Source organism: Heterodontus francisci, chromosome 6, assembly GCF_036365525.1.
Source record: "Heterodontus francisci isolate sHetFra1 chromosome 6, sHetFra1.hap1, whole genome shotgun sequence".
NCBI classification, from domain to species: Eukaryota; Metazoa; Chordata; class Chondrichthyes; order Heterodontiformes; family Heterodontidae; genus Heterodontus; species Heterodontus francisci.
Window position 1 is genome coordinate 121,687,179 of NC_090376.1, and position 13,062 is coordinate 121,700,240.

Here is a 13,062-nt window from a genome sequence, read left to right on the forward strand (position 1 = left end):
ATTTCTCGCCTTTTCTTTTGCTAATGTTGTGTGTTAAACTGACAGGAACCATTATGGAGGCTGCTCGTCAATTCACCTTCATACATCAAGTTGTAAAATTGCAACAGAAGAGAGCTAAATGGCTCCATTATATTCTGTCCCCTTAATCAATGAAGAGGTTTTTTTCCTTCTCGTCATTTCAAACATACCTTTCTCTTAGCATCATACATAGTTATTAAATCAAAACCCGATAAACTCACTATTATCTCTTTGGAATGAAATCATTCGAAATGCAAGATTCCTTCATCTTCAATCAGCACAGATTAATATTACCTTACCATGTGAAAAAGGAAGCCTTCAATAAGTTTATGTTTCAGCTTCCCCCGAGAGTTGCAACATGGCATTTAAGTTCAACAGTTCTTTTAAACAAAATAAGAGTTTAATATTAATCAGTCAAAGACATATGCAGCACCAGATAACTTAACAAGCCATTAATTTTTCAAGAAATATGTCAATCATTTTCACAACAATGAGGTACTGGCACTCATAGAGTCATACAGTACAGAAGAGGAACATCAAATGAAGTGAGAGGGGGCTTGCTACTCATAAAAATAAATCAAATGATTGTGTGACTTTAAGTATAAATAGCCAAAAGAACAGCTGCTCGGTCGGTGTCTGGTTCTTTAATGTAAAATTTAAGCAATTTAATTCAGCAGAGGACAAGCTAAAATGTCAATATTACCTGAAGGACAAAAAGATTACACTTTTTTCTCCAGTGTCTTTTGGAATCATTTGGGAGAAAGAGACAGTTCAAACAGCCTCGCAATTGCAGTGAGAAGGTGCTAATATTGTGCAGCAGGAAACTGCGTGCACCTCACATGCTCAGACTGTGTCACCTCCCTGAAGCAAATATAACAACTGTGGAGCAAAAATACCAAATTTATTTAGTTTTTATTTATTTATTTAGAGATACAGCACTGAATCAGGCCCTTCGGCCCACCGAGTCTGTGCCGACCATCAACCACCCATTTATACTAATCCTACACTAATTCCATATTCCTACCACATCCCCACCTGTCCCTATATTTCCCTACCACCTACCTATACTAGGGGCAATTTATAATGGCCAATTTACCTATCAACCTGCAAGTCTTTGGCATGTGGGAGGAAACTAGAGCACCTGGAGGAAACCCACACAGACACAGGGAGAACTTGCAAACTCCACACAGGCAGTACCCAGAATTGAACCCGGGTCACTGGAGCTGTGAGGCTGCAGTGCTAACCACTGCGCCACTGTGCCGCCCAAATCTTTTTGATGGGCTGAAGCCTTGGAATGACAGAGCACAGAAAGAGGGCATTTTTAACATCATGCCAGCGCCAATTAATTCCACTCCCCTGCTCTTGCACCCGCGCCCTGTATTTTTTCTTCCTTTTCAAGTATTTATCCAATTCTCTTTTGAAAGTTATTACTCAATCTGCTTCCACCGCCCTTTCAGGCAGTGCATTCCAGATCATAAAAAATTCTAATCTCCCCCTGTTTCTTTTGCCAATTCTAGGTTGCGAGGGGTGGGGGAGTCTGTTGAAAATTTGAAAACTGAGATTGATAGATGTTTGTTGGGCAAGGGTATTCAGGGTTATGGAACAAAGGCGGGTGGATGGAGTGAAGACACAGATCAGCCATGATCCAACTGAATGGACAGGCTCAAAGGGCTGAATGGCCTATTCCTGTTCCCATGTTCCTAAACCAATGACAGATATTTTCTGCAACCGGGGATAGCAGCAGAGTGGGTATGTTTGTGAAATTGCAGTGATGTGCAATACTGAACAATAAGAGACATCCTCCTATGTTCAGCTCGGTGTAAGTGCACTGGTCCAGCCGCCGCACAAAGAAGAATTAAAACATGAATATTTCTTGAGATAAATAACATTGAAGGAAACAAAAGATAGGGCTAAGCCTCTATCTTTAAAGAGCTGTAGGCATGGGGGAGGCTCGCAATTATTAAGTCCTGTAAATCATTAACCCTCCTTGCTAAGATAGTCATCAATCAGGAGGGCCATCTGCCATGACAGGACTGAAAAAAGAAAGACTTGGAGTTATATAGTGCCATTCACGATATCAGGATGTCCCAAAGTGCTTTACAGCCAATGATGCAGGTTTTGAAGTGTAGTCACTGTTGTAATGTAGTAAACACGGCGGGCCAATGTGAACACAGCAAGCTCCCACAAACAGCAATGAGATATAAAAGCAGATAATCTGTTCTTTAGTGATGGTGTTTGAAGGATAAATATTGGCCAGGAGATTGGGGAGAACTCCCCTGCTCGTCTTTGAATAGAGCTATGGGATCTTTTATGTCCACTGAGAAGGTAGATGGAGTCCACACACCAATTGGGAGCAAGAACCCTGAACCATTTTCCTGTTCCCTAACCTAGTGAGTCCTTATCACCATCTGGGCTGATACCAGATGACTCAGCACTGTACCAAGGAGTGAACTGAGAGCTCTCCATTGTCAGTATGGCTTATCTACTCACAAGATAAAGATGCTCAGTCTTTGGGGGTGCTCCCAACCTGCATACTTATGAACGTGTTCTGATGAAAGGTCATTAGCCTGGAATGTTAACTTTGTTTCTCTCTCCACAGATAACACCTGACCTGCTGAGCAGTTCCACAATTTTCTGATTTTATTTCTTATAAAAGTAATCTTTATAAAATGTAACTCCCCTTCACACCCTTACCCCACTCCACAGATTTGAAGAGTGGCAGGCTATAATGGCAATACCACAGAACATTTCGATGGATTTGATCCATCTCCTCTTCGAGATGGGAAAACTGAAATTATCTTTTCCACCACCAAGAAATGATTATCCCTGTTGACCAATCTTCAGAGAACAAGTGTAGCTGTGGAATGATGCTAACAGTTTTGTGCCCTTTCACATTCAGCTGAGGAGGCACGAATGAATGACAAAATACAAAGTTGTTAAAAGGTAAGCCTTTAAAATTGAAGCACTTCAACATTTAACTCCTTGTTTATCCCAACATAAGTATGGTTCATAGTGTCCCTTGTCTGTCCTCAACTCCTGTCAGAATGTGTTGAACCAACAATTGCATTTATCTTCTCTTCTTCTTCTTTGGCTTCCTTGTCTCGAGAGACAATGGGTAAGCACCTGGAAGTGGTCAGTGGTTTGTGCAGCAGCGCCTGGAGTGGCTATAAAGGCCAATTCTACAGTGACAGACTCTTCCACAGGTGCTGCAGATAAAATTGGTTGTCGGGGCTGTTACACAGTTGGTTCTCTCCTTGCGCTTCTGTCTTTTTTCCTGCCAACTGCTAAGTCTCTTCGACTCGCCACGCTTTAGCCCCACCTTTATGGATGCCCGCCAGCTCTGGTGATCGCTGGCAACTGACTCCCATGACTTGTGATCAATGTCACAGGACTTCATGTCGCGTTTGCAGACGTCTTTAAAGCGGAGCCATGGACGGCTGGTGGGTCTGGTACCAGTGACGAGCTCGCAGTACAATGTGTCCTTGGGGATCCTGCCATCTTCCATGCGGCTCACATGGCCAAGCCATCTCAGGCGCCGCTGGCTTAGTAGGGTGTATATGCTGGGGATGTTGGCCGCCTCGAGGCCTTCTGTGTTGGTAGTACGGTCCTGCCACCTGATGCCAAGGATTCTCCGGAGGCAGCGAAGATGGAATGAATTGAGACGTCGCTCTTGGCTGACGTACGTTGTCCAGGCCTCGCTGCCGTAGAGCAAGGTACTGAGGCCACCTATAGCACCTTTAACATAGCAAAACATCCCTAGGTGCTTCACAGGAGTGTTATCAGACAAAATTTGACATCGAGCCACAGCAGGAGATACTAGGAAAATCGGGGATGCGCAAGAGGCCAGAATTGGAGGTGTACAGAGATCTCGGAGGGTTGCAGTGCTGGAGGAAGTTACAAAGATAGGAAGGGTGCAAGGCCATGGAGAGATTTGAAAACAAAGTTGAGAATTGTAAAACTGAGGCATTGCCAGACTGGAAGCCAATGGAGGTCAGCAGAAATGCAGCAAGACCTGAACAATATCCAGGCTTGGGCTGATAAACGGCAAGTAACATTCGCGCCACACAAGTGCCAGGCAATCGCCATCTCCAACAAGAGAGAATCTAACTACCTCCCCTTGACATTCAATGGCATTATGATTGCTGAATCCCCCACTATCAACATCCTCGGGGCTACCATTGACCAGAAACTGAACTGGAGTAGTCATATAAATACTGTGGCTACAAGAGCAGGTCAGAGGCTAGGAATCTTGCGGCGAGTAACTCACCCCCTGACTCCCCAAAGCCTGTCCATCATCTACAAGGCACAAGTCAGGAGTGTGATGGAATACTCTCCACTTGCCTGGATGAGTGCAGCTCCAACACTCAAGAAGCTCGACATCCAGGACAAAGCAGCCCGCTTGATTGGCACCCCATCCACAAACTTTCACTCTCTCCAATGCACAGTGGCAGCAGTGTGTACCATCTACAAGATGCACTGCAGCAATGCACCAAGGTTCCTTAGACAGCACCTTCCAAACCCGCGACCTCTACCAACTAGAATGACAAGGGCAGCAAATGGTTGGGAACACCACCATCTGCAAGTTCCCCTCCAAGTCACACACCATCCTGACCTGGAACTATATCGCTTTTCCTTCTCTGTCGCTGGATCAAAATCTTGGAACTCCCTTCCTAACAGCAATGTGGGTGTTCCTACCTCACATGGACTGCAGCGGTTCAAGAAGACAGCTCACCACCACCTTCTCAAGGGCAATTAGGGATAGGCAATAAATGCTGGCTTAGCCAGTGATGCCCACAGCTCATGAATGAATAAAAAGATGGCTGAACAGGACTTGGCACCAGTTAGGATACAGGCAGCAGAAGCCAGCCAGGCATGCATTGGAATGGTCAAGTCGAGAGATAAAAAGGGAATGGGTGAGGGTTTCAGCAGCAGGTGAGCGGAGGTGGGGCAGAGTCAGGCCACATTACGGAGGTAGAAGTAGGCAGACTAGTGATGGCATTACTATGGGTCATTTGATGTTAGAATCAGCCCTATCTAGTCCTATCCAGACAAAATTCCTCAAATAAAAACTGAAAATGTTGGAAATACTCAGGAGGTTGGGGAGCATCTGTGGAGAGAGAAATAGAGTTAATGTTTCAGGTTGATGACCTTTCATCAGAACCGGAAAAAGTTAGAAATGTAAAAGGTTTTAAGTAGGTGAAATGGCAGAGGGTGGAAAAAGAACAAAAGGGAAGGTCTGTGATAGGGTGGGGTCAGGAGAGATTAAAGAGTTGGCGGTGCAGGGCCAAAGGGTGTGGTAATGAGACAAGTAAAGAAACAGATGTGTCCAGAGGAGGTGTGAATGGCAGAATAATGAACAGCAAAAACAAGCGAAAAACGAGAGTGAAACCAAAACCTGCAAAGAAAAATGAAACAAACTGGGGGCAGAGTTTATAGTCCGAAATTGTTGAACTCTATGTTGAGTCTTGAAGTCTGTAAAGTGGCTAATTGAAAGATGAGGCGCTATTCCTCAGGCTTACGTTGAGCTACACTGGAACACTGAAGGTGGGCAAGGACAGAGAGGTCAGTGTGAGAGCAAGGTGGAGAATTAAAATGACAGGCTGCTGGAAGCTTAGGGTCAAGCTTGTGAACTGAACAGAGGCATTCCACAAAGAGGTCACCCAATCTGCGTTTGGCCACCCCAATGTAGAGCAGACTGCATGGTGAGCAGCGAATACAGTATACTAAATTGAAAGAAGTTCACATAAATCGCTGTTTACAAATTTCTCTCTACTGAGTTGAAGGATTGACTGAATCTACATCTTCTATGGTTGTTTCCACAGGAAATCTTGGAAAGCAGAGTATCTTACCTGTATGGTCACTGTTGGTTTCCACCAACGCAATCCTCTTTAGCCTACGTATGAAACCCTGACCTCCACACTTTTGATTTGTTCCCCACGTCCCCAACTAATCTAAATCTTGACTCCAGCAAGAGCCAGGACTGAATTGTCAAACTTAAAAGTGCCTGTAGTGTGTAGCTCACAAGGAAGCTGTTGTAAGAGCATAAACAATGCAATAGATCTTAATTCTCTCTACTGCAATGATGGTAAGCAGTAACAAACTCTTTGTTACATTCAATGAGCTTGGGTAACTTGGTTGCAAAGCTAGAGTTATCATTGGTATTCTGGCCCCTAAGTTACAAGTCGTCTCCCAGGAGCAGCATCAGAGGTTTAAAATATGGAAATTGAACCATGGCTTCAAAGGCAAAGGGAATATTTGGAAATAGCACATTAAGAGCCAAAAGCTTTCTCATGGAAAGCCTTAATTTTGGCAATTGTAGGAATCCTGAATGATGTTACCCATCTCTTTCTCAGCAGCACTAAGGGATGTTATAGCACATTTACTACCATATTACCAGCATTATGATCTGGAATTCAATGCCTGAAACTGCGTTGGAAGCAGATTCAATAGAAAGTTTCAAAAGGGAATTTGGAGAAATACTTGAAAACTAATTAGATATCTCTTTCACGATGGGCCGAATGGCCTCCTTCTGCGCTCTAGCATACTATATCACAGCAACAGCCAGTGCCTTCAAGAGAGAAGGATAGCTGTAAGACAGTGATCGTGTATATACACATCTTGTATCAATGCATAAAGACACAAAGGGAGTTTAAGGAAAGTCTTACACTCCAAAACAACTAGAATTCTTTTTTCCCTATTAATTCACTAATCAGTATTTAAAAGTGGCACCTGAACAACAGCCCTCATACAAAGAGCAGCAGGGTTAGTTGCAGAATGGCACATTCCAAAGATTTAATCAGCGTTATGAATATACATGTCAAGACACTGCATTCCGATGTCATTAAATGTAAACCCTGTCAACAACAGCATGAGATGGCAACACGGTAGGGAAATAAAGCTCTCACTTAGACGCAAATGCTTGGTGCAATCTTTGAAGAAGAGGTAAATTAAAATTTAATTAAGTGAAAAAATTTAGAATATAGAAAAAAAAGGCACTGTTAACTTGCTAAAATGATCAGAACAGACATGGACAAGAAACTAAATGAAATTATTTACTACTTTGGACAAAGGCATATTTAGTGTTCTACAAAGTCTTGAAAGTTTTAGCAACAGGTGCTGTGCTTTATTTTCTTGAGACTCTTACATTGATTTATTTTGTGGAAAGTGCAATGCCACATGCTTATAACAATAACCTGCTTGGCAGATCCCCTTTGAAAGGCTTCATGTGATGACTGGAGATCAAGATGGTGATTTACCAGAGATCCTTTATGAGAAATTAATTTCCATATTTTCAAATTCATAGAAACATATTTTTACATACTCCCTCCTCAGCATTGCAGAAGACATTTAATAGGAAAGTGAATACAAAGTAAGCAAATCTAACTTTGTACGATGAAAAATCTGCAGGCCTATGGGGAAACAGCAGGAGATTTGAAGTAATTGGTTAGCTCTTTCAAAAGCTGCCACAGGCACGATGGGTCGAGTGGCCTCCTTCTGCGTGTTGGCATACAGATCCTTGCAGCTTTCCTCTATGATCTCCCACATGACTTTTCCATGTGCATTATAGCTTTGATAGGTTTCTCAGCTTTGGGTGGATGAAGAGATGACCTCATTTCTGTTCTGAACTGAATTTTTCAGCAGGGATCACTAGGTTAGAGTGATGAGGAACGGGAAGCCTGGCTAACTTTGCTCCAGGCCAGAGTAAAACGATTCCATCCCATCAACAACTATTTATTTAAACTATTTATTTATATAGCACTTGTTAGTTTACTAAAAGCATCCCAAGATGCTTCACAGGAGCATTATCAGTCAGAATTTGACACTGAACCACGTAAGGTGATATTAGGGACAGTGAACAAAAGCTTGGTCAAAGAGGTAAATTATAAGGTGCATCTTAAAGGAGGAGAGAGAGGTAGAGGGGCAGAGAGGGTTAGGGTGGAAATTCTAGAGCTTATGGCCCAGGCAGCTGAAGGCATGGCCACAAATGACAAAGCGATTAAAATCGCAGATGTATAAGAAGCCAGAATTGGAGCAGCACAGAGATCTCAAAGGGTTGTAGGGCTGGAGGAGGTTCCTGAGATAGGGAGGAGGGAGGCTATGGAGGGATTTGAACACGAGGATGAAACAATCAACATGCAGAAACCATGGAGTACAGGGATAATGACCTACATTAGTTCCCAATACGGCAACAATTCTCATCCCAGTTTTAAAATCCCTCCATGGCCTCGCTCCTCCTATCTCTGTAACCTCCTCAAGCCCAACAATTCTCTGAGATCTTTGCACTTCAATTTTGGCCTCTTGTACATCCCCGATTTCCTTCGCTCTGCCATCAGCAGCCGTGCCTTTTGCTGCCTGGGCCCTAAGCTCTGGAATTCTCTCCCTAATCCTCTCCCCCTCTCTACCTTACTCTGTTCCTCTAAGATGCATCTTAAAACCTGCCTTTTCGACCAAACTTTTGGTCACCTGCCTAATATTGAGAATAATTTCATGCCAGTGCACTGGCATCCCTTACTGCCTGGATAGCTGCATTTGAATCATTGAATTTACAGCAGAGTAAAGTCCTTTTCACCTTGCTACACAGTGCCATTATAGCAATGGACAAGGCTTAGTTTAGAATATAACTGGGTTGACATCTTTTGAGCTTTTCAGGACATGCAATGTTTTATACTGATGTGGTATCAACATGTAACATCATCCAAATGAACAGTCCATGAACTGGGAGTCAAGCAAGTTTCACCATACTGAGAGAGTCTTGGTAATGCATCATCTGAAGAAACTGTCTAAAATATCAAGAGCATACAACATTTTTCATTTTCCTTTGCTAAACGCATGTTTTCCAACATGCAATGCCTTCTGTCACTGTATAAGTGATACTTTCAATTCTGTTTCATTTGGGTATTTAGTAAAGATTCGGGAGTCCTGCTGAAAATTATATCAGAAGTGACAATATGGAGTTGAACAGAAAAAGGAAGAGTTCAGAATCAAACTTAGCAAATTGAATTTTGGCATTTATTGCTAAAGGAATAGAGTATAAAAGTAGGGAAGTGTTGCTGCAACTGTACAAGGTATTAGTAAGACTGCACCTAGAGTATTGCGTACAGTTTTGGTCCACTTACTTGAGGAGGGATGCAGTTGCATTGGAGGCAGTTCAGAGGAGGTTCACTAGATTGATTCCAGAGATGAGGGGTTTGTCTTAAGAGAGATTGAGCAGTTTAGGCCTTACTCTCTAAAGTTTAGAAGAATGAGAGGAGATCTAATTGAGGTATAAAAGATGACTAAGGGAATTGACAAAGTAGACGTAGAGAGGATGTTTCCTCTGGTGGGGCAATCTAAAATGAGAGGTCATAGTTTTAGGATAAGGAGTAGCAGATTTAAAACCAAGATGAGGAGAAATTACTTCTCTCAAAGGGTCGTGAGTCTGTGGAATTCACTACCCCAGAGTGCGGTGGATGCCGGGACATTGAGTAAATTTAAGGAGGAGATAGACAGATTTTTAATTAGTAATGGGCTAAAGGATTATGGAGAACGGGCAGGAAAGTGAAGTTGAGGCCGAGATGAGATCAGCCATGAGCATATTGAATGGCGGAGCAGGCTCGAGGGGCTGAATTGCCTACTCCTGCTCCTAGTTCTTACGAATGTAACATCGACAGATGCAAGGGAACTGAGTTGGAAAAGTCACTTTAAGGAACAAAGCATAGCATACCGTGTTCTCTAAACTCTTTGAAGGAAATAATGAAACTAATTATGTTTCTTAGATACATGGGAAAAAGTCAAATTAAAGGTGATGAATATTCCTTGTTATATACCATTCAATGCTTGATGAGAATATCCTTGCATTTATTCTAAGTTTATTGAGTAAATTGGAGACTTTATCCCCTCCATGTACTTGTAACAGCAACAACTTTCATTTATATGGCACCTTTAATGGAATAAAATGTCCCAAGTTGCTTGACAGGGAAGCTACAAATCAAAAATTTGACACCAAGCCACATAAGGAGAATTAAACTTGATCAAAGTGGTGGGTTTTAAGGAGGAAAGCGAAGTCGAGAGTCAGACAGAGGTTTATGGAGGGAATTCCAGAACTTAGGGCCTTGGAAGTTGCTGTTGTTGTCATTCAAGTTTTTTTTTACCTCTTCTCTCTTAGGCAGTTACTCGGGAACGAGGATGACTTTCTTCTACTCCAAGGTTGTGTGTCTTTGGGTGACTGAATAGTCCAATTCTGGATCTGCACATTCTGCCACAGATGGGGCAGATGGTGTTTGGTGAGGCAAGTGAATGGGATGCTCGAATTTCCAAACACTCCTTCCGCTGTTTGCACTTGGTCGCTGCCTGGTCACGTCGACGTTGTTCGAACTGGCTGACACCTTCACGGATGCTTCTTGTCTATTTTGGGCGGTCTCGGGCAAGAGATTCCCACAAATCGGTGGAGATGTCACATTTTTTCAGGGAGACTTTAAGGACATCCTTGTAGTGTTTCCTCTGCCCTCCTGGTAACCTCTTGTTGTGACAGTGCTCGGAGTGGAAAGCTTGTTTTGCGAGTCTTGTCTCAGGCGTGTGGACGATGTGGCCCACCCAACGTTACTGATCAGCCATGACCAGTGTCTCGATACTGGGGATGTTGGCCTGAGAGAGGACACTGATATTGGAGAGCCTGTCCTGCCACTGAATTTGCAGGATCTTGTGGAGGCACCGCTGGTGATATCTCTCCAAGGCTTTGAGATGTCACTATTAAGTGACACGGTGAACCATCGGACAATGTGGATCACTTCTCATACCCTGGGAGCCTCCTCTCATCAAGGGCAGACATCGACGATGAAATTCAGCATCGCCTCCAGTGTGTCAGTGCAGCCTTCAATTGTCTGAGGAAAAGAGCGTTTGACAACAAAGACCTCAAACCTGGCACCAAGCTCATGGTCTACAGGGCACAGTGTTACCTGCCCTCCTGTATGCGTCGGAAACATGGACACTGTACAGCAGACATCTCAAAGCCCTGGAGAGATATCACCAGTGGTGCCTCCACAATTTTTTTTTACCAACATGCTAATAAGTCACCAATGCAAACACTTCACCCATTGATCACGCAGTGTCACACAAGGATAGGGTGGATTATATATAGTCTGTGCAATTCATATCGGAAGGCAATGTCAAGTTCAGTTTTTAGAAGTGTTGGGTTTAGAGGGGGCTAACTGGAAAAGGAGGAGGTGGAAGAGGAGGGAAGTTTGAAATAGCTCAAGCCTGATTTCTGCAGCAGCAGCTGAGTTAAAATTGGGCAAAGACATTTTTGTTACATTTAACCTTGTTATTTTTAGTTCTACTTCTTCTGCTTAACTCTGGCTGGCTCAATCTTCCCAACAAATGTATTTATTTATAAACTTATATTAAAAAATTATAAATATACCCAAACTTCTTGCAGTTGATTGATCACAAATGTTTTTCACCTCAAACAAATTCTTTACAACTAATTACTCAAAAAATTACACTTCAAGCAAATATCTTTGAGCTAACTGGTGAATTCAAAATTATTCATTGGGATTTACTCATATTGTTCAATGAGTAAAAGACTAATCAAACAAACCAATCTAAAATTCCAACGTCATTTGTCTGCCATTTTCCTCTCCGTAATTAGGAATTCATCATCTCATCTTTGGCCTCCTTATCTCGAGAGACAATGGATACGCGCCTGGAGGTGGTCAGTGGTTTGTGAAGCAGCGCCTGGAGTGGCTATAAAGGCCAATTCTGGAGTGACAGGCTCTTCCACAGGTGCTGCAGAGAAATTTGTTTGTTGGGGCTGTTGCACAGTTGGCTCTCCCCTTGCGCCTCTGTCTTTTTTCCTGCCAACTACTAAGTCTCTTCGACTCGCCACAATTTAGCCCTGTCTTTATGGCTGCCCGCCAGCTCTGGCGAATGCTGGCAACTGACTCCCACGACTTGTGATCAATGTCACACGATTTCATGTCGCGTTTGCAGACGTCTTTATAACGGAGACATGGGCGGCCGGTGGGTCTGATACCAGTGGCGAGCTCGCTGTACAATGTGTCTTTGGGGATCCTGCCATCTTCCATGCGGCTCACATGGCCAAGCCATCTCAAGCGCCGCTGACTCAGTAGTGTGTATAAGCTGGGGATGTTGGCCGCTTCAAGGACTTCTGTGTTGGAGATATAGTCCTGCCACCTGATGCCAAGTATTCTCCGAAGGCAGCGAAGATGGAATGAATTGAGACGTCGCTCTTGGCTGGCATACGTTGTCCAGGCCTCGCTGCCGTAGAGCAAGGTACTGAGGACACAGGCCTGATACACTCGGACTTTTGTGTTCCGTGTCAGTGCGCCATTTTCCCACACTCTCTTGGCCAGTCTGAACATAGCAGTGGAAGCCTTACCCATGCGCTTGTTGATTTCTGCATCTAGAGACAGGTTACTGGTGATAGTTGAGCCTAGGTAGGTGAACTCTTGAACCACTTCCAGAGCGTGGTCGCCAATATTGATGGATGGAGCATTTCTGACATCCTGCCCCATGATGGTCGTTTTCTTGAGGCTGATGGTTAGGCCAAATTCATTGCAGGCAGACGCAAACCTGTCGATGAGACTCTGCAGGCATTCTTCAGTGTGAGATGTTAAAGCAGCATCGTCAGCAAAGAGGAGTTCTCTGATGAGGACTTTCCGTACTTTGGACTTCGCTCTTAGACGGGCAAGGTTGAACAACCTGCCCCCTGATCTTGTGTGGAGGAAAATTCCTTCTTCAGAGGATTTGAACGCATGTGAAAGCAGCAGGGAGAAGAAAATCCCAAAAAGTGTGGGTGCGAGAACACAGCCCTGTTTCACACCACTCAGGATAGGAAAGGGCTCTGATGAGGAGCCACCATGTTGAATTGTGCCTTTCATATTGTCATGGAATGAGGTGATGATACTTAGTAGCTTTGGTGGACATCCGATCTTTTCTAGTAGTCTGAAGAGACCACGTCTGCTGACGAGGTCAAAGGCTTTGGTGAGATCAATGAAAGCAATGTAGAGGGGCATCTGTTGTTCACGGCATTTCTCCTGTATCTGA

The 13,062-nt window shown here is 43.7% G+C and overlaps 1 protein-coding gene across 2 annotated transcripts in view; it reads right to left on the minus strand.

The window, feature by feature from the left end:
• The window catches only part of clybl (citrate lyase beta like), a 145,606-nt gene that overhangs the window by 66,144 nt on the left and 66,400 nt on the right, over nt 1–13,062 (minus strand). The gene's annotated exons all lie outside the window — the stretch shown is intronic.